At 37.9% G+C, this 26,522-nt stretch overlaps 1 protein-coding gene across 8 annotated transcripts in view; it reads right to left on the reverse strand.

Annotated features, from left to right (window-relative positions):
* The window catches only part of Macrod2 (mono-ADP ribosylhydrolase 2), a 1,956,002-nt gene that overhangs the window by 152,740 nt on the left and 1,776,740 nt on the right, over positions 1-26,522 (reverse strand). The window lies entirely within an intron of this gene.

Below are 26,522 nucleotides of genomic sequence, written 5' to 3' on the forward strand. Positions count from 1 at the left end.
TTTTAGTGACTTAATTTTTGAACCTGTTTCTGTCTCCCTGAAGGCATGAGAGAAATCCTATGTAAAACGTACCCAACCGGAACAGAGGACTGACTCCCAGCTCTTTACCTAGAGTAAGATAAATTAGATCTCTTTAGGAAATTTGAGAGACATGGAAAGTGTCTTTTACTGTGGTGGGATCGTGTGGAGAGACTCATCTAAAACATTTCCAAGGCATAATAAGTATCTATGATTATTTTACAGAAGAGGTCTGCAAACCATGGACTGAAGGCCAGTCTTTGTATACCCTGCAAGCTGAGATGTTTTTTTTACATTTTTAAAGGGTTGTAATAAAAATAATGAAAAATGGGCAACAGGACCATATGTGGCCAGAAAAGCCGAAATTTGTTCCCATTTGGTCCTTTACAGAAATATGCTGACCTCTGTTTCAGAAAGACCTGATGAAACAGCAGGGGAAGACTCAGCCTAGGAAACCGCACATCTGAACTTCTCGTTGAGGGATGATAACCCATGTAGTATAGGATTGGATTGATGCTCTATTAAGATAACCTCCAGTCACCTCCTTTTCACCAGTGACATCACTTTCTGCAACACAGCAAGGTCCCCAGGTTTTCACTGATTTCAAGACCTCACATGATATTGGAAAGGACTTTGGAGCTTAAGTCAATAAGAGAATTTAAGATTTGAGAAGGTCTCAAAGAATCCAAGGGCACAGACACAGCCTAGAAGCAGATGTCTTGGAACAGGAAAGTAGAAAGCTGTTTAGAGTTATGGTGATTTCAAAAATATGCCCACAAATTCTTAGACAGTCCTGCCTTCCAGAGATGGAACTCTCCAATTCTCCTCCCCTTGAGTGTCTGCTGCATGTAGGGGCTTGGTACTAATGTACAGAACACGGCAAAAGTGATGCTAGATTGCTTTGTGATGAGACTATAAAAGGGCTGACACTTCTACTCTGCTCTCTGGGTCCCTGCTCTAAGAGAAGCCAGTGGCCATGTTATGAAGATACACATCCGCCTAGGAAGAGTCCTACATGGCAAGGGACTGAGCTCTCTGACAGTGGGAAGGTATCCACAGAGAGTCCAAGACAGGATGTGGGAGGGTACATGGGGACATTAAGTTGAGTGTTCTCCAGGAATATTATGTGTCACCTTATGATGAATTGTGAGTGTGAAGAACCCAGCAGCAGTTGAACTAATTTTAATATATTTTTGTGCTTTTCTTTTCACATTCTCTTTTTAATCTTTCTAGACTGGATCTCCTCATGATCCTGTTGAATTCATCTAAACCTCCCTCTTTAATGGAATTTGATTTTTATAGTCTGAGACCATGAGGGTGGGTTTCCTTCAAAGAAACTCTAATACTGACTACCAAGAATTCTCTTTTTGCAAGTTAAGCTCTTTGCCCATGAGGTTCTCCCTTCTCTACTTCTCTATACTTCTTCTCCATCCTTATCTTCTCTTCCTCTCATTCACCAGTTTCCCTTATTCACACTGCCCGATTTCCTGCCTTGTGATCTTTGGGAAATCACTTCTTGCAGAAAGCATTCATCTCTGCCTCCTTATACCCTCATACCTCTATGCCTTTAGCTCCAAGATCCATGGATGTGAAATGAAATTCCTCCTGATCATGTAAGAGTTGGTTTGACCGCCAATTACTTTCCATTACTTGAGCACTTACTATGATTGAGTGTAATACTGTTATGTAACAATACATAAATATTTGGTCTGCATCCCCAGTTCCTGGCACAGGGCTCCTAATACTCTTGTAATTTTCTGAGTGATAGGTGCATCTTTTGTTATTCACAATAAGCCCCTTTCAATCATGCCTGAGTTTATGTTAATGAAGTGACTTTTGGCAGGGCTCCTAGGTAGCTTCAGGAGGGGAGTGGGTTCCAGAGGAACAAATCATATAATCAGAATTGGAACTTTCAGTCTTACCCTCTCACCTCAATGGAGAGGGAAGGGCTAGAAATTGAGTTTATCACCAGCGACCAATGACTTCATCAGTTATGCCTAGGTAAAGGGATCACCCTATAAAAATCCTATACAATGTGGTTCAGAGAGCTTCTAAGATGATGAAAGCATCCACTTGTTGGGATGGTGGTATAACCCAACTCAACAGGGACAGAAGCTCCTGTGTTGAAGACACTTCCCAACCTTACCTCATCTGGCTGTTTTTTTTAACTTTATAGATGGGTAATAGTAGGGAAACTGTTTTCCCTGAGTTCTGTGAGCCATTCTAGCCAGTAATCCAACCTGAGGAGGGAGGTATGGTAACCATTCCCCTGACTTCTGGGCAGTCCAGCAGAAACACAGATGGCCTAGACTTGCATTTGGCATCTGAAGTGGGGGTTCTCTTATGGGACTGAGCCCTAAATCTGTGGGGGCTGATGCCAATCCTTGGTAGTTAGTATCAGAACTGAATTGAGTTGTACAATACCTAGTTTGTATCCAGAGAGTTACAGAATAATTTTATATAAGGAAAAATCCCATACATTTGATGTCGGAAGTAGTAATAGTATTTGGACATTGGACTGTGTGCTTTACATGTATTGTCTCATTTGATCCTCACCAAAAATACTAGGAGACAGACACCATCCTTGCCTTATATTTTAGAAAAGGCAGTTGAGACTTCCAATTAAGTAAGAATTTAAATCTGGTCTAAGATCATGCTCACATTTGGACTGTACCTCCTTTTCAGCCTTAGAAACTACCCCCAATAAATCCATTGCTGTTTTTCACTGGCCTGAAATGACCTTTACTTCCCAAAGATTTTTGTTGATATGGGTGACAGAAATTGCTGTGAGGTAAATTGAGCTTTTGTCAAATAACCACAGGTCTGATATTCTGGGGGCTATTCCCTGCCCAGGAAAAGGAAGAATTTCAAAAACTAAATTATACACAAGGCCACCGATCTCAGAAAAGAAAGGGATTGATAGGCTTTCTGTAACTGTACCCATCTCATTCTGCTTTGGGAACAATGCATTTTTAGCACATGCACTACTCTTTTAGTCCCTAAAGTATCATTTAAACAATGATTTATCTTCACTTTTTTTTTTACCCTAGGAAAATAAGCGGTATACTTCATTTAAGAGAAATTATTTGCAGTCATGGTTAATTCCCTTTGTACATTTGCTCATTCATTAATTCATTCATTTGGCCACCTACAAGTATTTACTGAGTACCAAGTTTTTTTTATTATTATTAAATGCCATTTCTTTAAAATACCATAAACCTTCTCACTTTTAGAGGTAAACATATGAGGTTTTTATAGCTGCATTTGTGCTCAGTCTATTTTTTTTATAACACACTGTCTGCTTTGACCAGAGTTGAAGTTTTACAGTAAAAATCTATTACCCCAGAGATGAAAAAGTGGCCAGAAGCCAGTAATAATTGACAGTTTTTCAACATAAAGATCTAAGAGTATTCTATAAACCAAAAAAGAAAGACACAAACAAACAAAGACATTCCAAACTTATGTATGTTATAATTTTCAGGAAACTGGCTTTTTATGTCTTTTCTCAGTTGAAACTTCATTGTTAGCTCATAAGGGCTTATGAGTCTTTTGGCTGGCACCTGTTAAAAAAATAATGGCAGACTTACTGAAGGAATGGCAATAGTTAGGTGGCTGGGAATGTTTCTACACAGAGGAAAGTACACACAGCAAATATTTTTGGAAAAGATTTGCATAGCAAGAAAATAAGAACTTGACCACATTTTACCCAGGAAACTAGCAAGACTTTTTTTCTCCTACCCGGGACATACTTTTTTTTTTTTTTTTTTAGTTTTTAAATCTTAGCCAGTCTATTTAAACACACACAATTTTTTCATGGAATTTCTCCTGCAGAGAAGAGAGTGGAAATAGCTATTACCTGGAATAAGTATTATTCCTGGAGAATAATAGTGATTATAACTACTATTTATGAATACCTAATATATTTTTATACTTCAGGTATTATGTTTGCTTTTCTCTTTAATTTTTCACTTCTAATCTTTGCCCAAATCTTTGGAAAACTGAGGCTTACAGGAACTTACCAAAGCCTGCAAGCCAGGAAGTGGTAGAACCAGAATTTACACCTGGGTCTGGATGCCACTGTAACCTGTGACCTTTCCGTTATGACACATGGCCCTGCACCTCTCCAACTGACTTTGGACTAGGAAAACTTTCCCAACTAATGGTGTGAAAGTACTCATTGTCCTATAATTAAATTTTATGCAGAATTATATTTCAATTAGAATTTAATTGAATTTCTGGGCATAGATGTGAAATCTTCACTATCTTTTCTTTTAGGGCTTTATTTGATTTGCATTCCCTGTCCCAATAAACATCCTCTTTGCATTCCAATAACCCTCTGGAGGTATCTTTTGGTAGTTGAGAGATGTGATGTTTTGGTCACATTTCACTGATTTTTAAATTTGTGGTCAATGGAGCTAGACTGCTTCAAACCTGTCCTGATCAAACTTAGTATGTGGAAACCTAACACTGTAGATTGTCAATGAGTAAGTAGAAAATAAAACCTCAAGATTTAGCTGCCTAGGCTCTACCTCTGAATCTCCAGATCAGGTTTTTAACTCATCAACTGGTTCTTCATGGTATTTCTAAGATCTATTTTCTGAAATGCTATCAGAAGAAACTGTGACCTGAAAAACAGCCCTGAAGAGTGCTAAACAGCTACCTGTTGCTGGTAAAGTTATTAACAGATGATGAGGTCCCACATTCCCTAATTCGATGGGCGGTAGACAAGGAAATCTAGCAGTAGCTGAACACTGAGAGGGAATCAATTCTGTGTTTCTGCCAATTTATAAACATCAGGCTTCCAAAGACAGGGTTACCACACAATCCAAAGAATTTCTAAGTAAACAGAAGCTCAAATTTCGCCTTTGCCTTGGGCCTGCCACTGAAACCGAAGTCACTCAGAAACAGTACTTTTGGCAGTCCTCTGACCCGCTGTCAAATAACTTGGAAATACAGAATGACATTTTAAAAAGTGAACAACGAAATTTTAAAAGTCCCATTCGACATTGATTTCCAAAGCACTCTCTTTTAGGCTAAGGGTACTGTTTACTCCAGTAAATCATGCACTGCTTTTTCTCAAGTCTGTTTCCTATGGATTTAACCCAGCTACCACAGTCATGGCTCCCTTCTCTTTTGCTTTGGGTATATCTCCTGTTCTAGTGTTTCCTTAGTTTTCCCACCACATTGCTTCCATGTTTTATATCTTTGCTCCATTCACTTTCACTTGTTAATGCTTCTTTTGCATTTATTCTGGTTGGGTACACCTTTTCCATAGCTTCTCTCCATACCTCCAATCTCTGAGGTGGAATTTTTAAATAGTGTCAATGTCTCTGAAAATTCACCTCACTCTTCCCTAACAATGAAGGAAGAGTAGAATGGGGGAGTGGATAACAAATTATATAATTAGGTATAACCTTATGTCCTCTTCGTTCTTAATTTATGTCTTATGAAACAACATAAGACAAACATTCAATAATCAAATAATATTTACTAAAAATGGACTATAGTAGAATGTATACCATCCATTTTTAAAATTTACATTTCAGTTGTTTTCCTCTGGAGAGTCCCTGCTTTAATCTATTAAATTGAAATATAATGAAAATACAGACACAACCTATCGGAATCTATGGGACACAATGAAAGCAGTTTTAAGAGGGAAATTCATCGCCTGGAGGTCATTCCTCAAAAAAAGAAAAAACCAACAAATAAATGAGCTCACACTTCATCTCAAAGCCCTAGAAAAGGAAGAGCAAAACAACAGCAAATGTAGCAGTAGGCAAGAAATAATTAAAATCAGAGCGGAAATCAATGAAATTGAAACAAAAGAAACTATTGAAAAAATTAACAAAACTACAAGTTGGTTCTTTGAAAAAATAAATAAGATTGACAAACCTTTAGCCATGCTAATGAAGAGAAGAAGAGAGAGAACTCAAATTACTAACATACGGGATGAAAAAGGCAATATCACAACAGATGCTACAGAAATACAGAAGACAATTAGAAATTATTTTGAAAACCTATATTCCAATAAAATAGAAGATAGTGAAGACATCGATAAATTACTTAAGACATATGATTTGCGTAGACTGAGTCAGGAGGATACACACAATTTGAACAGACCAATATCAATGGATGAAATTGAAGAAGCCATCAAAAGACTACCAACCAAGAAAAGCCCAGGACCGGATGGATATACAGGGGAGTTTTACAAAACCTTTAAAGAAGAATTAATACCAATACTTTTCAAGTTATTTCAGGAAATAGAAAAAGAGGGAGCTCTTCCAAATTCATTCTATGAGGCCAACATCACCCTGATTCTGAAACCAGACAAAGACACCTCAAAGAAAGAAAACTACAGACCAATATCTCTAATGAACCTAGATGCAAAAATCCTCAATAAAATTCTGGCGAATCAGATTCAAAAACATATCAAAAAAATTGTGCACCACAATCAAGTAGGATTCATCCCTGGGATTCAAGGCTGGTTCAATATACGGAAATCAATAAATGTTATTCACCACATCAATAGACTTAAAAATAGGAACCATATGATCATCTCGATAGATGTAGAAAAAGCATTCGACAAAGTACAGCATCCCTTTATGTTCAAAACTCTAGAAAAACTAGGGATAACAGGAACATACCTCAACATTGTAAAAGCAATCTATGCTAAGCCTCAGGCTAGCATCATTCTGAATGGAGAAAAATTGAAGGCATTCCCTCTAAAATCTGGAACAAGACAGGGATGCCCTCTCTCACCACTTCTGTTCAACATAGTTCTCAAAACACTGGCCAGAGCAATTAGACAGATGAAAGAAATTAAAGGCATAAAAATAGGAAAAGAAGAACTTAAATTATCACTATTTGCGGACGACATGATTCTATACCTAGAAGACCCAAAAGGGTCTACAAAGAAACTACTAGAACTAATAAATGAATTCAGCAAAGTGGCAGGATATAAAATCAACACACATAGATCAAAGGCATTTCTTTATATCAGCGACAAAACTTCTGAAAAGGAAATGAGGAAAAACACTTCATTCACAATATCCTCAAAAAAGATAAAATACTTGGGAATCAACCTAACAAAAGAGGTGAAAGATTTATACAATGAAAACTACAGAACCCTAAAGAGAGAAGTAGAAGAAGATCTTAGAAGATGGGAAAATATACCATGTTCATGGATAGGGAGAACTAACATTATCAAAATGGCGATATTACCAAAAGTTCTCTATAGGTTTAATGCAATGCCAATCAAAATCCCAATGGCATTTCTTGTAGAAATAGAGAAAGCAATCATGAAATTCATATGGAAAAATAAAAGACCCAGAATAGCAAAAGCAATTCTAAGCAAGAAGTGTGAATCAGGCGGTATAGCAATATCAGATTTCAAACTATATTACAGAGCAATAGTGACAAAAACAGCATGGTATTGGTACCAAAACAGGTGGGTGGACCAATGATATAGAATAGAGGACACAGAGACTAATCCACGATGTTACAACTATCTTATATTTGATAAAGGGGCTAAAAGCATGCAATGGAGGAAGGATAGCATCTTCAACAAATGGTGTTGGGAAAACTGGAAATCCATATGCAACAAAATGAAACTGAATCCCTTTCTCTCGCCATGCACAAAAGTTAACTCAAAATAGATCAAGGAGCTTGATATCAAATCAGAGACTCTGCCTCTGATAGAAGAAAAAGTTGGCTCTGATCTACATATTGTGGGGTCGGGCTCCAAATTCCTTAATAGGACCCATAGCACAAGAGTTAATAACAAGAATCAACAAATGGGACTTACTTAAACTAAAAAGTTTTTTCTCAGCAAGAGAAATAAAGAGAGAGGTATATAGGGAGCCTACATCCTGGGAACAAATTTTTACTCCTCACACTTCAGATAGAGCCCTAATATCCAGAGTATACAAAGAACTAAAAAAATTAGACAATAAGATAACAAATAACCCAATCAACAAATGGGCAAAGGACCTGAACAGACACTTCTCAGAGGAGGATATACAATCAATCAACAAGTACATGAAAAAATGCTCACCATCTCTAGCAGTCAGAGAAATGCAAATCAAAACCACCCTAAGATACCATCTCACTCCAGTAAGACTGGCAGCCACTATGAAGTCAAAAAACAAGAAGTGCTGGCGAGGATGTGGAGAAAAGGGTACATTTGTACATTGCTGGTGAGACTGCAAATTGGTGAGGCCAATCTGGAAAGCAGTATGGAGATTCCTGGGAAAGTTGAGAATGGAACCACCATTTGACCCAGCTATTGCCCTTCTCGGGCTATTCCCTGAAGACCTTAAAAGAGCATGCTACAGGGATACCGCCACATCGATGTTCATAGCAGCACAATTCACAATAGCTAGACTGTGGAACCAACCCAGATGCCCTTCAATAGATGAATGGATAAAAAAAATGTGGCATTTATACACCATGGAATATTACGCAGCACTTAAAAATGACCAAATCATGGAATTTGCAGGGAAATGGATGGCACTAGAGCAGATTATGCTTAGTGAAGCTAGCCAAGCCCTAAAAAACAAATGCCAAATGTCTTCTTTGATATAATGAGAACAACTATGAACAGAGCAGGGAGGAAGAGCAGGAAGAAAAGATTAACATTAAACAGGGACATGAGATGGGAGGGAAACAGAGACAAAAGGGAAATTGCATGGAAATGGAGGGAGACCCTCATTGTTATACAAAATTACATATAAGAAGTTGTGAGGGGAATGGGAAAATAAACAAGGAGAGAAATGAATTACAGTAGATGGGAGATGTGAGGATAGGGGAGGGGGGATAGTAGGGGATAGGAAAGGTAGCAGAATACAACAATTACTAATAGGGCATTATGTAAAATTGTGGATGTGTAACCAACGTGATTCTGCAATCTGCATTTGGGATAAAATTGGGAGTTCATAACCCACTTCAATCTAATGTATGAAATATGATATGTCAAAAGCTTTGTAATGTTGTGAACAACCAATAAAATAAATAAATAAATAAATTGAAATATAGCTGGCTGTACCTTCTATTTGTTCCCTGCACACACACACCCCCCACGCTCCTGGAGATCCCATGTGACCCAGGCCCAGGAAGAACACTGTATGCCTCTGGCCACAGCTCAGAGATACAGTTGTCTCAAGTATGGCCAATCAGAGACAACAAAACTCAAAACAACTAAACTCAATCCTAGATCTGTCATTGAAACTTTTGGGAAAGAAGGTCCTCATTTTTCCTGGGGTTGATGAGGTGATATTCTGTGACTACTTTTGCCCCAGAAAGGAAGAGTATCTGAAATAGAGTCAACACACAGGGATGCAGAGCACAGAGATGGGGAGAAAGACTCACTACTGATGTAGATTGTTTAATTCTCTGATCCAATTTCAATAGACATTCCAGATCCAGGTTTATTTAAACCAGTTTGAAATGGCTTTTCTATCCTTGGATCAAACTGTGTGGTAGGTAGCTTACTGTTCTCACACCTGTTTACACATTAGTAATATCCTGTGAGTGTATAAAAAATTACTGATTTAAAAATACTGCATGAACTGATATGTGCAATCCCATACACTTATCATTTCAGGGCTTCAGCCACACCAAGCTCTGTTGTAACCATTATCAGAATGTACCTATCAAGAGTACCATTGCATATGAAGATATTTTCCAAAGAGGGCCTCAAGGACAATCCTGGAATTGCCTTTACTTGATTTTCCATTTCTTTTATATCTCCCATCCTTTGAATTTAGTGCTCTTATGCTCTCATCTACCATCAAAACTGTCTGTTAGAGAAAAAGAGCAGTGCTAGGTGTGTGTGTGTGTGCACGCACGTGTGTGTGTGTATGTGTGTGTGTATTCCTCTGACTTGGCTGCAGTACAATCTCCAATTTCCTATTACTTCTCTGATGGCACATATTCAAAATGCAAATTTTCATGCACAAAGGAAGAATAATTCTTGAAATAACGCTTGGTGCCATTGAAGACTTAAAGCTCACACTTGATTTAGTAGAGCTGCATAGACAGCAGAGTGTGACTGTCCTCTCAGCAAAAGCAATGGAATTTAGAGTCAGCAGATTTTTCAGAAGAGTGACTTTAAGCAAGAAATACAAATGGTGAGTTTATGATGGTATAACTGAACTTCAACCTTTTATAGAATCAGGGTTTTGGAAGAGGTATCCAGATCATAAAGATTAAATCCTTTAATTGACAGATACCAGAGACTTACTAAGGTCAATTAGCATAGACAGGAATCCAGAGTTCTGTTTTTTGTTTTGCTTTTGTTTTTGTTGTTGTTGTTTTTTGTTTTTTGGTTTTTTTTTTTTGTACCTGGGATTGAATACAGTGGTGCTTAACCACTGAGCCACATCCTCAGCCCTTTTTAATTTTAGAGACAGGGTCTCATTGAGTTGCTGTAGAACCTCTCCAGGTTACTGAGGCTGGCTTTGAACTCACAATCCTCTTTCCTCAGCCTCCCAAGCAGCTGGGATTATAGGTGTGTGCCACCACACATGGCTAGGAATTCAGAGTTTTAATCTCCCTAGCTTCTGTACCCAGTCTGGATCTCCTCACTCTTGAATGCTGAACTCCATGATTATGCAAAATAAATATTGACTTCCATACTTACAGCTTCCTATCTTCACTTGCGTCCCATTAGTAGTCTCTACTAGTGTCATCTGAACTTCATTCCACAGGGTTTCAGAAGTTGTTATTTACATATGTATACATGTTGGAAGGATACTGGAGCAGATTGTGTTTTCCAAAACTGCTGCACGAGTACATATGTTATCTACATATTTTCCTACTTCTTGTGTTTTTACAATGTGACTTTCCATCAAGAGGTAAGATCTATGTTTTCTCCCCTTGAACCTGGGAGAATTTATCTACCTCAACCAATAGAATGTGGTCAAAATGACACAAAAGACTTATGAGGCTAAGTCAGTGAAAGATGATATGGAGTCCAATAAGCTTTTTTTTTCTTGAAATAAGTACTTGAGAGATCTGAGTCAATGTATAACAAGTCAGACAGCCCTGAGCCTGGTAGATCACATAGAAAGACTACATCAAGCTAATGAGATGTTCGAGAGGCTCTAGTTGTTCCCAGCCTTCAGTTGTTTGAGTCTAGGGTTCAGACAAATAAATGAGGGAACCTCCTAATGACTCTATCTTCTAATATCTGAGCCACCCCAGCAGAAGCCAAATACAGCAGAGGCAAGCTATACTTGCTGAACCTCTCCTAGCTTTGTAGCTGTGTGAGCAAAATAAATGTCCTTATTTTAAGCAAACATGTTTGAGGGTGATTTGTTATGCATCCACAGAACTGTACCTGTGACAGACATCTGCTTTTGCCAACTTATGTGGAGGAAGTATTTAAGAACTGCCAGGGTGACTTGGGTGTTTTTAAAGCTAAGAAAGAGAAACTTCAAACATGCATGTGCTTAAGATATTATGGCTTTATAACCAAACACATATTCATGCAATGACAGTGAAAATACAACAAAGGGGGGAAAATAAGAAGGATGCAAAAAACCAAACCACCCCCACAAAGGTGCATTTTTAAAAGATAAACATTGCTGCTGAATGAGAAGTAAAAGAGCTGCAGAAAGGGAAAGAAAAGCGAGTAAATATAGAATGTGGTTGAAGTGGAACTGTCAGACTTGGAGGCTGAGTGTTAAGGCTTAGATATGAGGTGATCCCCAAAAGCTCATGGGTGAGACATTGCACGAATTTTCAGCAGTGAAAAGATTAGATTTTTGTAGGGATAACCTAATCAGTGATTAATCCATTGGTATGGATCGACTGGGTGGTAAGTATAGGCAGACAGGGGATGTGGCTGGAGGAAGTAAGTCACCAGGTGTGTGCCTTAGGGGTTTATAGTTTGTTGCTGGTGAGCAGAGGGCTCTCTCTCTGCTTCCTGGTTTATATATCCTGAGCTGCTTTCTCTGCTGAGCCCTTCTGCCACCATGCAGTGCCTCATCTTGAGCCCAGAGCTATGGGAGTCAGCCGACTATGAACTACGGACTAAGCCTCTGAAACCGTGAGCCCAAATAAGCTGTTCTTCCTCTAAGTTGCTCTTGTCAGGTCTTTGGATTATAGCAATGTAAAACCTAAGATACCAGGCCACAGATGGTGATGGTGATAGACATTTCAACAGAAAAAGACTAACCCAGGTCCCAGCAGGAAGCAGGGTATATTTAAACAAGTGTGAAGAGATTAATGAAGGGATATTTAAAAAGATGTCAACAGAATTAAGGAAACTGAAAAAAGGACAGTGAATATCCATAGGGCCAGCAATGGAGGGAAGCCATTGCCACATTTTACCCTGAGAAATGATTAACCAAAACTTAGTGATAGCTAGAGGTGGAGAGGTTCACCTGCAACTGTCGTGCCCTTGCTGTCTTATTGTCCTTGATGTCTGGCTCAAGGGTGGAGGAGAATAAGTGCCCTTAATGCTCCTTCCTCCCAATCTCCTGTGGTCAGTTCCTACCAGGCTAGCCTATGCTTTCTCAATGTAGGGAGAGGACAAACATTTGTTCTTGACAGGGCAATAAATATCCTACAAAACTTAGTTTATACAATGGTCTGTGCCGTACAAAACACCAAAGCACATGAACATTTGCAGTCTATTTAGGATATTAAAGTTTTTTAGTTGGGGGAGACAATTAGGGAGAAATGTTAATCAATCCAAAGCTTGAATTTGAAGGGTTTCAGTTAATGTAGTCCCTAGAGGAGAGTCTCAAGGCATAAAGAAAGCTGGAGAATGATCAGGAAGGTCAAAGAGAGGGATTACATGCACAAGCCTTATTAAAAAATTTCCTGACCTCTACCCTTAGATCTGTCTCTATGGAACAGATGGCAATTAAGAAGGCTAATCCAGGGGAGAATCTACCCAGGGGAGCAAGCAGGGAGGATAGGACTTTGACACAATGAACCTTGCCAGTGTAGACATGACCTCTGCCTCATGTGCATTTACATATTTACAAAAGGAAAAAAAAATTGATACCAATTCAAGGTCATGTGGACAGATGTGTAATAACCCTTTGCTGATTTGTTGATTTAGTATTAAACAAAGAACAAGTGAAATTTGGTGAGGGACCGAATAAAGAGTTTTTAAAACTCTAAACAACAAACACATTTTGGAGCTCGCTCTCTCATCCTCACATGGTACCACACTGGGCTGCACTCTGAAAGGTCTAACCAGGGTTGGGTAACTCGCTGTCATGGTCACTGCTGTAATGAAAGGCTTACAGAAGAGCATTTAGGCAGTTGGAAGAAGTGATGGAGAAGGCATGGTCTTGTGAGCTGTTTTTCCTCATTTAACCATGAAGATCAGCTGACCAGTGTATTTTAGATAATATCTCTCAAATCATTATGCCAGGTCTAGGGCATAATTATAATTCATTGGCTGGAACAGGAAATCATGAACTCATAATGATACAAAAAAAATAAATGGTAAGTTCAATGAGTAATGAAATACGTTAAATGGTTATCACATATCTCCCTATAAGATATTAATTAATTAAAAATAGAGGGAAAAACTGAGGAGCCTTTCAGATACCACCTTAATCAAATCATCAAAATGAACACTATATTAATGAGACACTAACATCATACACACTTCATTGCATCATGTGAAAAGAATACACCATTGGTTCTGTGGTAGTTCTTCAATCCAGTCACGGAAAAACTCAGACAAACCCAAACTGGAAATTTTCTACAATATAACAGACATATACTCTTCAAAAATGCTAAAGTCCAATTAAGGCAGGTGAACCATTCCACACTAGGGGAGAGAAAAGAGACATGACAAGAAAATGGAACACTTAGTTTATTCAGGATCTTTCTGTTAAAAAAACGACATCATTGGAAAAATTGGCAAAACTTAAATGGTGTATGAAAATTAGATGGTAGTGGTGCATCTGTGTTCACGTACTGGTTTTGATCTCTTTTATTGTGCTTATGTGTAGGAGGAATGCTTATATTTGTAGAAAATGCTCAGTGAAATATTTGAGAGTGAGGGACTTCAGATTGACAACCTCGTCTCAAACAGTTCAGGGAAAAAAAAAAAAGTTTTTTTTACATGCCATGCAAATTTGCTATAAGTTTGAGATTGTTTAAAATAAAACAAATGGCAACAGAAATGGTGCTTCAAATATGCATTGTAGGTAGTTAATATGCAGCTTTCTAATGTGGTAGAGGACAGGAATCTGCATTTTCAACATTCATCATGGGGGCTGCTTTAGACTGAAGGAATGAGAAGGTCCCCTAAGAGCAGTAGTTTGCAGCTGCTTACCAAGCATTCAGCAGAGCTGCCCCACTTTCACTGCACATTTTAGAATCAGCTTTCCATCCCTCTGCCCCTTCCTCCTAAACCATGTGTCTACTTTCCTCCTGCCAGCAGTAACCACTGTTAAAGGCCAGCAGGGAATCCTCAGGATAGAGAATTGAGAAATGATTCAAGTAGATCTGTTAACATCATTGCCCAGGGAGAATACAGTCCCCTGGTTTTCTGTGTATCGTTCCTCCAGTTGGGTGATCCCTGGAGGTGAAATCATTTCCTGAGACTGTCTCTGATGGCTCCAGATGACAAGAGTTAGGAGAGAATGGGCGCACTTCAGCTAGGCATTAGAGAGTGTGGCGGGCATCCAGGTAATTCCTGTGTAGGTGGACAGTTTTAAGGCTCTCTCTGGTATAGTAGGAAAGCACAACTTGGTTACACTAGAAAATTGAAATTTTGAAATATAACAGCAAAATCCTAATGTGGAAATCCAATACTGTTCAAAAACCAATTCTTCTCCTTAAAGACAAAGCAAAACAAACCCTTTCTCTGTAGAAAAATTAGTACCCGATATTATAAGCCCTCCAACGTCCTACTGGTATGGTGCCAGCATTGAGTGGGGGGAATCACTCTAATGTTTAAACTCTATAAACCCAAGGAATGAGTTTTCAATAAAACAAAAGTGAATGCATATGAATGATTTATTTTTAATCCTTAGTTTTAGAAATCAAAATAGACAAAGGTTAAACACATGTAGTCTGAATTTATTTGTAAGATTTAAAGGAAAATACTATATAAATTATTATGAAGAGAATCACTGTATGTCCCTGATAAAATTACCCTTTCCTTTGTTTTTTTTTTTAATCGCTAACTCACTATCATCTTTCATAAGACCTCTAGATAATTTTGGAAGAGTTTTAAAAGAAAGTTTTCATATATATGAACGGAGAGGGATACCCTCGATATTCTCAAAGTTTCACTTGGCCATTAAAAGCATGATTCAGAGTTTTAAAATTAAAGAGCTAAATATTTACTGAGCATGAAGTAAAGATCTCATGAAGAACTAATTCTCATTGATAGGGTTATATACAACTAAAGAATGTGATATGCAAAAGGCACCTCAGACATTATGTGAAGGATTGAAATATACATTTAAGAGATAAGAATATAATTCAGGTGTCCTGATTCCTAGTTCAGGACTCTTTTAAGCTTGCTTCTCTTCTCCCTTTATTCTTCCCTCCTTTCTTTCTTTCTGAGCCTGACGATCATAAATGAAAGCAATTTTATGACCATCCCTTAAATGGAAACATGCTGACTGAAACAGTGATAAACACCTTTCATAGAGAGCAGGCCATGTGGGAATCCATAGTATCTAAGTCATCCAAAATAAACGTCTTTGTACTTAGTTGTTTTCTTTGTTAATATTTTTGTACTTTCATTCTTTTTGTTGTTATTTATGAGAATTTTCTGCATGTCTAACAATTTTACTTTTGCTTCTTTGGAAATTTAGGCTCAGGGTGGGCTTTCGTGATCTGCCCTAGGGTAGGGTGAGCAAGAAGTACATGAAGAGTCATGATGGAGGATAAGAATGCTAAAGAATTCTTTTTCCTACATAGGTTAAATTAAGTATAAACAGGGTATAACTTCTATTCTAGATTCAGCAATTGTGGAGAAGATGAAAAGGCTAATACTTGTCTCTTTCCTGCATCCAATCTGTCAGTGAATTTGACTTTCCCTTTAAAATATGTTCAGAATTAGACCAATTCTCAGTCTTTTACTGCAACCAGGGGTCAAACCCCCAGTATCTCTGGCTCTAATAAACTGCCTTCCCATTTCTTTCCTTAGTCTACTCTCAACACAACAACCAGAAATTTCCTTTTGAAATGTTAAGTTAGAGCATATCCCTTTGATTCACGTATTCTATTCCCATTTCACTGAGGGAAAAAGCCAAAGTTCTTACAGCAGCCCATGATACCCCAAATGCTGATTCTCAAAATAGACATCCCAGCCCACAACATCATCATTACCAGGAGGTTCATTAGAAAGGCAAATTCTTGGACCTCTCAAACCTACTGAGTCAGAGACTTTGGGAATGGAATTAATGCATCTTCAGGTGACTCTGATGCACATTCACATGTGGGACCCACTCTTCTGTGGGACCTGATGGCAGTGACCCTCTCCAGTCACTCTCTCCCTTGCTCAGACTGCTGCTGTTGCACTAAAATTTTGCTTCTTATGTCCCTCATTTAGACTTTAATTTCCTTTACTGCCATATTTTTTTCTCCAGAGAGCTTCTTGCTTGCTTACTTTTTATGTTCTTTGGGTCTCTTCTCATGTACCAACTCAATAATCAGTGAGTTCTGACATATTTGAAACCCTGGCCTGTCTCCTAATTCTCCCTCTCCTTTTAGTCCCACAAACACATACACACTTGGTTCTATGTTTTGGATACCAGGTGTCCCCACAAAGCTTCTGTGTTAATGCAGGAATGTTCTGAGGTGAAATGTTTGGATTGTTAGCAGTTGTAACCTAATCAGTCCCAGTTGGAATGGGCTGGGTGGTAGCTATTGGCAGGTGTGGCATGGCTAGAGGAGGTAGGTCATGTGCTGGAAGGGTTCATTTTCCCCATAGTCCCTTCCCACCTTTTTTAAAATCTGATCCCTAGCTGCCAAAAGTGGAGCAGCACTCTTCCAACCCACTTCCATCATGATGTTTTGCCTTACCTTCGGCCCGGAACAGTGAACTAAACCTCTGAAACCAAGAGCCAAATAAACTTTTCCTCCTCTAAGTTTTGTTGGGTATTTTGGTCAAAGTGATGAAAAGCCTACTAAATACATACGTAGTGTTTATCTCTTGCTTAATTTTCCTCCCATGGCACTTGGCTTGGGGTCACTCATGAAGTTGCAGTAAAGATGTCGGACAGGTCTATGGTCATTTGAAGGTTTGTCTGGGACTGGAAGATCTGATTCCACGCTGGCTCACTGAAATGACTTGCAAACTGATGTTGGTTGTTAATAGGAGGCCTTAGTGGCTTGCCATGTGGATATCTCTATAGGGCTATTAAAGGGTCCTCAGACATCCTCACCCCAAAGCCTATGACTGAAGAGAGAACACAGCTGTGGCCACACTGTCTTTTATGACCTAGAATGTCATACATTAGCATGGAATTGTCTGACCTAAAACCATCAAGATAGCTATCCTCAAATTCTCGATGAATGGAAATTCTGAGATAATAAATGTTTATTATTGTTTTAAGCTTCTAAGTTTTATGATATATTATCAGGCAGCAACAGAAAAATAATGCAACATTTGACTTGCATATTTTTATGAATCAGTTAACATCCTCATATACATACTCTAACATATAAACCCCAAGAAAGCATATGGGTATTTGTGTGTGTGTGTGTGTGTGTGTGTGTGTGTGTGTGTCTGCATGTTTGTGTTTCTTCAGTGCTTACAGCAATGTATCTCTTGTAAAATAGAATAGTCCTCTTTTATTCATGGGACATCTGATCCAAGACCCCCAGTGGATGTCTGAAACTTTGGATATCAGAGAAATACATATATATATACTTTTTCCCTTTTTCCTCTACCATATAGGTTCAGCCCTTCTCATTTTGGAAAATTCCATATAGTTCATAACATAGCTTTGTACCTATGGTAAGGCATAATACATAAGTTAGGCAGAGTAAGAGATTAAAAATAATACTAGTAATAAGAGTAATTATAATGATATGCTGTGGTAAAAGTTATTTAAAACTTATGAATTACTTATTTATGAAATTTTCCATTGAATATTTTCAACCATGGTTAGCCACTAATTGAAACCTAGGAAAGTAAAATTGCAGAAAAAGGGAATTACAATAGTGTTTAACAAAACTATTTGGAAGACTGCCTGGAGAAACTGGGTGGTGACAAGCTGTGTGATGTGGGTAGAGGAAGGACGCTGTGGGGTACCTCTGCAGTACCATCACTTGCACAATACCAGTGGGTCCCCTCCACACCATGTTCCAGGTGAATGGAGACTTGGGAACACAGCTCCACACAAAAATCATTTTGATTTTGAAGATATACTAGAAGGGCTTTAGGGTATCCCTTTTATGGTTCCATCAGTCACATTTTGGGAAATGCTCAGGCAGAGGAATAAGACTGTAGGGACTAAGCCTATAGTCTTTAAAGCCCATTCTCAGAATATAGGTGAGATCCTTGCCCCTAGTATCTTACAGAAGTAGATCTGAAGGGACCATGGGAGCCAGACAATGAATGTCTTAGTGGCAAAATCTGACTTGATAGCCAATAATACTTTCCTCGCTCATTCCCCTGTCTAAGCTGGAGCCCTACAGAAAGTTTTAGAGGTAGTTAGTACAGGTTGAGGAAAGATTGAGGTGTGTAGTTGTGTAAATGTTGGGAATAGAGTAGTTTCTTTTGAAGCTGAACTCAAAGATAAGGAGAACAGAGTTCAGGAAGGAGAGGCTAGACTGGGAGAAAGTCCGCTTGGGGCAGGAATTAATGCAGTTGGTGGGGGAAACTCTGGGAAGGGAGGTAGGCAGAGTGTTCTGAGTAAATTAAAAGAAAAAAAATGAGAAAAACCTACTAAAATATTACACGGAGTCAATGTACTCCGAACCTTATCTCTACTTCCAAAATATTTCATCCATATTAACAGGAATTTTAATCATTGATTCACAAAATGAATGAGATTTTGGCAAAAAGAAAGTTTTCCTGTTTCAGAGTCATTATACTTTGATCTGCTGGCTCTTCTCATCTGCTAATGTGCCAGGTGGTTTCTTTATAGCATCTTCAAAAAAATCTCCCTACTGTCCCACACAGTAGGGTTTTTTTTTCCCTACTATTTAGTGTATGAGAAAATGAGTCCTGGGCTAGAAAAAAACTGCCCAAGTAGGAAGCAGAATGTGGACAATCAAGGCTTCTCTCTGCCAACACTCACTCTTGCTGAGCTTTATATGGACAGAGGGATACAGGAATGTTATCTTCTAAACTAGGACACCTCCGAGAGGGAAATGGAGCATTGCTAATAAGTGACAATGACAACAGGTATAAACTGGAATGGTTCCTGTTCAAACCGGACCCGTGGTTACTTTGCCCAGGTAGGTTTAACTCTTCTTGCTATGGAAAATGCTAAAAAGTCACGTTCTCTAAGTTCCATTTGAAGTCCTAGAGCTGATTCTGCAGTGTTTAATGAGTAAATGAAATAGGTTGTTGGGTCCTTCTACTAATTTGTGACAGAGGCTAGCTCAGAATGGCTCTGCATCAAGCAGAATAAAAAGAGCATAATTAAAGCAAGATGGTGGCATAGGCGTTTATTGAATTCTGATTCTCGCCACAGAAATTTACATTTTGCTTGGTATTTTGAGATCTAGAGGATAAAACAAAGCTTTTCTTTATGAAAGAGCTGCTCTTCCTCATTCCTGCTTTTTTTTTTTCTTTAAAAGCTGGTCAATCACTAAGCTCGTCTGAGTGATGGCAAAGTCAGAATTATGACTGCCTGATTTTACCCTTCACTGCACTTGTCAAAAAAATTAAATTAAAGATCATGCTTATGAATATAATGCATGAACTGCTGCATGGCATTCTGAAAGATAGAATGTCCCTTCTGTCCAGTCACTCACAAAACAGCCTGTCACATGATACTTCAATATGCAGAGAAAATAATAGGGTAGAGAAAAAATCCTGCTTCTCAGGAAATACGAGGGACATTCCACAAATGGTTCATGTATTCAGAACAATTTACTTTAATAAAAAAATTAATAATAATTCTAATACTAACATTAGAAGCTTTACACTAGCTTAGTGATTTCTAGTTTCCGAAATATTCCACATATAATTTCATCTGACAAAAGGGATCATCAATATTTTTAAGCATAGTATCAGGCTTCTTGATTTAGCATTGCAAGGTGTGGTTTCCTGAAGACTGAGCATCCCATGCATGCTTCTTGAATATGCTATGCAAAGGTAATTGTAGAGCAAGAGTCAAAATGCTAGTGCTTTCTATAAAAGTATGATGGAAATGCAACATTCATTACCAAAAGCCACCGAAAACAGTGGAGATGTATGCATGGAGAAAATTATTATTCTAAACATGCCACTAAACTTAACAGCATAAAGTCTGACTAGTTTTTAATTGAAATATGTTTTTGCTTTAAAATATATAAGTGTGTGTGTATATCTATATATACACATATCCAAACTATGTGTTACATACATATGTTTTTTGTGTATACACACACAAACACACACACACACACACACACACACACACATATATATATAAAGTATGTGTGTATATTTGTAGACATGTGCTATCTATATCTCTCTTTATATATTTATATAACTGAATCTTGAATACATGGCTGAGCTGGTGCTTATGTAAGGGAAATCTCTAGAAACCAAAATTCTGAAAGAGTCTGAAATAAGAATTGTAAACAATGATAGAAGATAGTGTTCACTTTTAGGCATCTGCCAATCCCAGATGTCTATATTTAAGAACAGAGGCTATCAAACTTGAGCATGCATCTGAATCACCTGGAGAGCTATTACTAATATAGATTACTGGACTGCACCTGAGGTTTCTGATACAGTTTGGGATGAATCCTAGATATTTCTAACAAATTCCCAGTGATGCTGATAATACAGATTCAAGGATACTTTTTGAGAACCACTAGATAGAGTTGGAGTGAGCCATATATATATGAGATCTAGAGAGGCCAGTTCTGGGGTTATGAATACAGAGGGAATTTTCCTATGTCAACTTTAGAATTTGTTACAGAAAGATAAAAGGAAGAAAAACATCTCTATTAAGATTTCCCAGTTTTACATATATACTAAAATGGGTTTAAGAACCATTACAAAACAAAACAAAAACTCTAAGCCAAATATGTATTGAAAGTATCTCTAAATTGGTAGTATCTTTAGGCATTTCAGAAAAATCAATGTAAATAAATGAGTTCTTAAACCAACTTCAAAATGTCTTCACAGATAAAAAGTCTAAGTAAAATGACAATTGAACAGACAATATACAAAAGGAACAACCATAAGTTTGACTTTACTATATTATTTTTAAAAATATAGATTATTTTAAAAGATACTTATATGTTAATTAAGTAAAAGAATGGCCAGGTATATTTGAAAAGGAACCAAATAAAATTTATAAATGTAGGAAGATGATAATAATGGAAGTTAAAAATTCAGTGAAGAGTTAAACATTGGATTAAATAGAGTGGAACAGAAAATTTGCAAATAAAATGAGAAATTTAAAACGAAATCATGAGAAATAAAAATGAGAAGAGAGACAGAATGCAATGTGAGCTAAAGAGAGAGAATAGAAAGTCATAGAGAAGCAATATTTAGTGAGCTAACAAAACTAACGAAAGACACTCATTTCCAGATCCAGGAAGTACAGACAATACTAAGAATATAAATAAAAATAAATTCATACCACCTCATCATAATGAAACCATGGAATACAAAAGATAGAGAAAATTGTCAAAACAGCCAGAAGGAAAAGATAACTAAAATGAAGCCACAATGAAACTGAGAGAGAACTTCTCAGCAACTACAGAATTTGTAAGAGTATGGGAAAATATCTTCAAAATGTTGCAAGAAAATTATCTTCCACTTTGAATTTTTTACCTAGACATGATCCTTTAGAATGAAAATTAAAACTGGAAAATAACATTTTCAATAAAGCCTGAGAGACTTTTATTAAAGGAACTACTAGATTTATTTCTGAATCATGGAGCTATATGAAAATCATATTTTATTAAAGGTGCCAAGTTTACTATAATGACATTCATTTATCTTTTATTTGTTATTTTTAGATATACATGAAAGTAGAGTGTATTTTGACATATTATACATACATGGAGTATAATTTATTCTAATTAGGATCTCATTTTTTGGTTGTACATGAGGTGGAGTTTCACTGTGGTGTTTTCAAATATGAACAGAGGAAAGTTATGTCAGATTCATTCCACTGTCTTTCCTATTCCCATCCCCTGTGCCCCTTTCTTTATTCTCCTTTGTCTAATCCACTGAACTTTTTTTTCCCCTTTGGTATCAGGGATTGAACTCAGGGGCATTCAACCACTGAGCCACATCCGAGCCCTATTTTGTATTTTATTTAGAGACAGGATTGCACTGAGTTGCTTAGTGCTGGCTTTAAACTCACCATCCTCCTGTCTCAGCCTCCTGAGCTGCTGGGATTATAGGTGTGGGCCACCGTGCCTGGTTTATCCACTGAACTTCTACCTGCCCCTCACTATTGTGTGTTAGCATCTGCATATCAGAGAGAACATATGACCTTTTGTTTTGGGGGATTTGCCTTATTTCACTTAGCATGATAGTCTCCAGATCTATCCATTTACCAGCAAAAATCATCAAGTCATTCTTATATATGGCTAAACAATATTTGACATTCTTTTAATTTTTTTAAGAAGAAATTGGTTTAAATTGTTGAGAATTGGAAGTAATACAACTATCATTAATTCAATTTTTTTCAAATAATTTTGTTTATGACTTGTTAGGTTCATAGAATTATCACTTATATCTGATGCCAAACAAGCAATCTGTGGTATAAAATTACTAATAATTGCATTATTAATATTGTATAGTGGCATGTTAAATCAAAGTGCACTGTGGTCCACAAGATTTCAGTCAAAATAATAAAAAGAAAACTATATAAAAGTCCACAGTATAAAAAATAGATTTAGAATTGTTATATTTGTAGTTTTGATGTTCAATAGTGTAAAAAATATTTTCTGAAGCAATAATCCTTCAATTATAGCTATAATGTTGGCAACATTTCATCCTTTAAAAAATTTGTTCTAATTTCCAGAAAGGAGAAAGGGAAGAAGATTGCAAAGGCTGTGTCATTTCTTTAAAGAGAGAGAGAGAGAGAGAGAGAGAGAGAGAGAGAGAGAGAGAGAGAGAGAGAGAGAGAGATTGCTATATTAACACTGAATGTACTTGGGTATGTTAAAGAGCCATTTGCAGCTTGTACTTTTACAAAATTCTGTAGAATGAGAAAATTTGGCCATATGGTCTCCAAATTTTATTTCTGGGTCTAAATGTAGCTGTCATGATTATACATGCTAGGGAATCTCGGTGAGTTTATTTCTATGATCCTTTCTGAGAATGTGTGTTTCAAGGTAAACTGAGGCAATCAGTAGTCTCTGTGAGGGTGGAAACAGGGGAGGGGACTCCAAGGGAAGAGAGAAGGAAGATGGGAAAAAGTGGGCGGTGTTAAATGGAGGGATCTAAAGAGAGGGAGGGAGGAAGGGGGGGAGAGAGAGACAGAGAGAGAGAGAGAGAGAGAGAGAGAGAGAGAGAGAGAGAGAGAGAGAGAGAGAGAGAGAGAACGAGCTAGAAATGACCAATAACTATAAAATGGGAGGAAGATCTAGAAAGAAGGGTCATGATCCACATTAAAATGTGCCTCTCCACCCAGGGATACACTATTCCATTTGCATACTAAGTGGGAAAGAATGATTGTGGCTCTGTATTATGACAGGAAATGAAAGGTATGCAACAGTATAATGTGTGAATTCAGGCACATAGGTTATTTTGTCAAAATAGAAACACTGTTAGATAAAAAGCACCGAATCATGGAATCATCTGCCACTGCCTGTCACATCATGCTTTTCCTTCTTCCTTCCCCAGTGATTTCTACTTTTTTTTTTTTTAATTTGGCTTTGAAGCTGTTTTAGGAACAAAAGCACAATTCCCGTGTTTTTGGAGAATGACTAACGTTTACATTTCACCATGATGTGACAGTCAGAGTGTCCCTGGAAGCAATCCACAGTTATCACATGTTCATCTTAGACTTAATGACTCAGAGAGGATTCCAAGATCACATATTTGGTGGAAGGGAAGCTGTATCACTGAGTCATATTAGGATTAGCGGATGATGTTCCTCAACAAAGCCATTTATTTATGAAGTGAAAGAAGCTTTCACACATTTTTGCAAGGAGCAACTTGGACGAATCCCTTCTTAATTAAAGGCATCGCAACTGCTACCTTTTATTACACACGTTTTGGGACTCAGTAACAACAACACACTCAAGCTCTGGAAAACAATCTTCCACATAGACAGAACATGCTCTGGATGGGAAACATTCAGTGAGTTCTTCTCTAAAGAAAAAGCAATTGTTTTGCTCCTAACTCAATTCCTAAGCATGATCTTCAGAGACTGTCCACTGAATGACCTAATTTCAGTGAGACTGACACCCTGGTTCTTCTCCCCATCAGTTATTAACAAAGCTTAGTATCTGGGGTCAGGTAGAGTTTCTGGCCTTCTCCATGGTACTAAGTGTTTTTTTTTTTTTAAACTAAATGTTTCTAAACATTTAAGCACATTTCATTGACCTGATTATGAGAGTACTAAGAATATTAACCAGTAACAGAATGACAGACCTCTATGCTGGGCATTTTATGCATATTATTTCCATTCTCTACCATTAGTAGGGAATGTTCATCCCTTGCTATTTTTGCAGGAAAGGGAGAGAACATCCACGGCTATGTCTTTATGTCCTTCTTCACCTCTCCTCATTTCTAGTGAGCTCAGAAGGAACAGCCTCATCTTTTCTCTCTCAGTCCCACCTGCCTGCAGGGAAGGGATGTCCTGATTTGTTCTTTATATAATGAGCTCACCAGGGCAGACTCTGTCCAGTCAGCTGAGGACACCTACACACTTGCTCATGAAAAAAATAAAAGGTAAGATCTCTCTGGCAAGGAAGCCTGTATGGGGCAGGGTGATCAGAGGCTCCAGTTTAACTGCATTAGGAATAAAGCTAATATCTTGATTTTCACTTTTCTTAAAGCTTTGCCTTCTCAGTTGGTCGTGACCCAGAGGAGGGTGAGAGCAATGTCATCACGGATCACCTGGGCCCACAACACTATCCAGGATGCTGTATAGTGATGGTTTGTGCCGCTCAGAATCTCTGTTCAAGCAACAACCTGCTGCTGGGAGAGAAATAAGCTGACATCATCCGGCAGCCACACTTTAGGGATCCAAAACATGAACATGGGTTCATGCCAAGGCCATTTTCCCCCTGTGCAGTTTGCAACCAGTGACTGAGCATGGGACAGTGGGATATTAGAGCCCAGTCTTTCCTGCTTAATACGAGACTCCTCTAACGATCAGTCCTTGTGCTGGGCCTCCCCAGACTTTCTCAAATGGCACTGCTGACTGAGGATATTCCTAATTCATCTTTCTTCTTGCTTTCTCTCTTTTTCCTTCTCCTGCTCCCTCCCTTATTCCTCTGCCTTTATTCTTCAAAAGCATAATCCCCAATAAATATTTGCACTTTTGCTTTCATCTTAGCATCTTCTTCCCTCAAGGGCAGAATTGACTCTATCAGCAATACTATACTCTTCATTTCACCAAAGAAATGAAACTCCAGGCAAGAAAGTAGAAGACATAATAGGTATGTTCCTTTTTAGAAGTTTATGAATATGCTTAGGTTTGATCTTCACTTGAAAAAAAAAATACCCTGTTCACATTTTTTTAAAAGAACATTTGAATGACTTGGATATTGTACCAGTGCTAGAAAGGGGAGCATCATTTCTTTACAAAACTGAGCAAAATTGGACCTGCCCATTCAAGTGCAAGAATATAAAGATACATTGGCTTCTAGAAAATAAAAGAGAACATTAAAGACAAAACATTTCCAGCATTCACAGCTGAGGTTTGATTCTGGAAAGACTGAGTGTTATTCATGAGATAAACAAATTATGCCAATAAGCCAACTGCTACAGCACAGATCTTCCTGTGTCAATCTTGACCTTCACCTTTACAGAGTTTCAGAACATGTAACTTGTGAGCACTTCCCACAATTTTCAATTTCCAGAGATGGAAAGTACTTAATACTGAGAAAATGAAGTTTTAAAATTTGTTTTTTATGCCAGGTATGGTGGCATATGCCTATAATCTCAGTGGCTTGGGATGCTGAGGCAGGAGGATTGCAAGTTGAAGGCTTGCCTCAGCAACTTAGCAAGGCCCTAAGCAACTCAGTGAAATCCTTTATCAAAATAAAAACCAAAAAGGGCTGGGGATTGTAGTTCGGCGGTAAAGTGCCCCTGGGTTAAAATCTCCAGTACAAAACAAAATAAAAACCCCCCAAAACATAAAATTTGGTTTTTACCTTAGCAAAAACATCCAAATCTGATTTTCCAACCTTACATGCAAAGGATAGTA

The sequence above is a fragment of the Ictidomys tridecemlineatus genome, chromosome 5 (genome assembly GCF_052094955.1).
Source record: "Ictidomys tridecemlineatus isolate mIctTri1 chromosome 5, mIctTri1.hap1, whole genome shotgun sequence".
Taxonomy (NCBI): Eukaryota; Metazoa; Chordata; class Mammalia; order Rodentia; family Sciuridae; genus Ictidomys; species Ictidomys tridecemlineatus.